Below are 2,475 nucleotides of genomic sequence, written 5' to 3'. Positions count from 1 at the left end.
TCATCTCTTAGATGGAGATCAGAGCATTTTGTATTTCAGCTGTTGACCTGCATGCAGGATTTGTCCAGGATTTTAATACAACAAGAGGACAGTCGTGTTGTTTTTGTATACTTTGTTTATTCATATCAAAGCATTATATTGATCACAGTATCATATACATATATATGTATAGTAACAACGCACCGTTGTTCTATCGAACGTGGGACTGACCAGAGCTACGCTAGGCAATTAAACTTCTGCTAAGTTACCTGCTAACAGGTTGCTAGCATTTATACACATGACTTTTACTGTGGACAGTAGAAAGTGCGAACACACGCATACCAGACCAGATGCCACAGGACTTTGAGTGTATCCGTAAGCAAAAGATCAGCCAGAACAACCCAGCAGAAGGCAATATTGCCAGTTTCTCCTTTTATTCTGAGCACAGAAGAACATCTTAAATATGGCCATATCGCCAAGTCCCTCCCCGACACATCTCTCTCCATGACGGTAACATCCACACTTTTTATAACAAGGCAGTAAATGAACCAAACCCACCTGAACTAACTTAAACATAAACACACATAACATTTCTAACGCAAAAACCCAACCATCTTGCTTAACTAACACATAATTCTACTCTAAACGAATACCCATAATACACCTGGCTGCTAGCGCTCACTGCCGGGTCATTACATTATATATATATATATATATGAACAAATCAAGAGTAAATTCCAGTGAATTGAATTAAATTAATTTAATTTAATTTAACTGAATTAATCTTACTTAACTGTAGGGGGTAGTAATGTTACAAAACTACATATATATTTGTTAAAGTTTGCTTTTGTTTGTATTTCTAAACGGCAGATACTTGTATAATCTCAATAACATAAAACTAATTTAATCATTTGAATATATGCAGTTAATCTCCATAGAAAAGGACACTTTTAGATTGAATATTGTCTTTAAAGCGCTTGTATCCAGTACTCTATTATTTGTGACGGAGTAGCAGTATCAGATCGGAAGTGGGCGGAGTTCATATAAACGAATAATGGCGGAAGACACGATAAGTTAATTACGGCGTAATTACGAGAGCTCAGTCAAAAGTTAAAGAAATCTAAGTATTTTGCAAGTGGGCATTGTGACGAAGGCACTTGAGCACGTAATTATTTTGCAATTGGATTGTATCACTTTGTTAGGTTACATATTTTTATAGATTTTACAGCTGTAAGTCTTTGTATAAAAAGATCTATTAACTATATGATATAATCTATAAACTTGATCTATTAACACTTTTTGTTTTTTTCCCCATATGCAAGTCTGATTTTCCCCTCATTCGAAAATGGTGGTGCCTTATTCTGATGGAGAATTTTGCCATTGAAAGGTCTCTCTCTCTCAGTCTCTGTCTCTCTCTCAAATTCAAATTCAAATGAGCTTTATTGGCATGACTTGCACAGTATTGCCAAAGCATTGTCCATTACATGAATAAGGAATAAACAATTATATAATACATAAACAAAACAACAATAGATATGTAAAATAATTAAGGAAATAAGTACACGTGCACTTTTTTTTTCTTCTTTCTTTTCACAAACAAGAAAAATATTAAAGACATTGTTAAAAAGAAATTCTCTCTCTCTCTGAAAGTTTTTTTTGTACATGTGTCTATACAATGTCAACAAATTAATTTGTTGCAGGAAACATGCTGCTGTTGATGTGCTGGTGCCACTTGAACAACACAACACTGAAATCGCCGACATGGTATGTTTTTGTCTCAAACGGGCACATGAGAAAAACAGAATTTCAAAACTTTAATTTACATGCTACATCCTGATTAAAACACAAGGTATTATTGAGGACACTTCCAATCTGCCCAGGGACAACAGATGAAAATTAGCTAGCAGCTAAATCTGGTGCAAACCATCTCTTCTCTTGTGAGAAGTTTATTTAAATTAATTAAATATTTCATCCCTTTTTTTTGTACTATTCTCTCATGAAGGAGCCATGGATAGTAAAAGACCTCTTGACCGCAGTTGGATGGCTGCCAAACTGCCATGCCTTCAGAGGTTTTGTGAAAGAGCCGTGGTATCTGAAATTAAACGAGGAAGACCAGGAAAAGGCCCTTCAATTTAATCAGGCGGAAATCAATGATGACCAACAACTGGCCAAAGAGCCTTTCATGTTTTGTTTCCAATTCAAGGAAGATATGGACGTTTTTCTTTGCGAGTGTCTGGACAAAAGGCACCTCAGGATTAACTCCATGTTTATGGAGTTTTGATTTATTTTATTTTTGAGAGTTATTGTTAAATGTGTGCCTGCATATGCTTTTTCTATTTAAGAGGGGAAAACACATTTTATTTAAATTAATATTTTTATTTTTGTTCTATGAAAAAACGTGGTTAGTTTTGAAATGGAGCATAAAAAAATTGCAAATGCTCAAGCTTTGTTTTTTTTTTTGTTTTTTATAAAGATTTGTAAAATTTATATTGTTAA

The 2,475-nt window shown here is 34.2% G+C and overlaps 1 long non-coding RNA gene across 1 annotated transcript; it reads left to right on the top strand.

Moving 5' to 3' along the window:
- The first annotated feature begins 1,197 nt into the window (after window positions 1–1,197).
- LOC107574824 (uncharacterized) lies at window positions 1,198–2,054 on the top strand. The gene is made up of 4 exons (XR_001607738.1): window positions 1,198–1,209; window positions 1,302–1,366; window positions 1,680–1,743; window positions 1,982–2,054. It is a non-coding gene; the product is annotated as an uncharacterized lncRNA (long non-coding RNA).
- Window positions 2,055–2,475: the final 421 nt, after the last annotated feature.

Source organism: Sinocyclocheilus grahami, unplaced genomic scaffold, assembly GCF_001515645.1.
Source record: "Sinocyclocheilus grahami isolate Dianchi unplaced genomic scaffold, SAMN03320097.WGS_v1.1 scaffold2354.1, whole genome shotgun sequence".
Taxonomy (NCBI): Eukaryota; Metazoa; Chordata; class Actinopteri; order Cypriniformes; family Cyprinidae; genus Sinocyclocheilus; species Sinocyclocheilus grahami.
The sequence above is the reverse complement of the archived record's forward strand: the minus strand, read 5'-3'. Positions and strand labels throughout refer to the sequence as shown.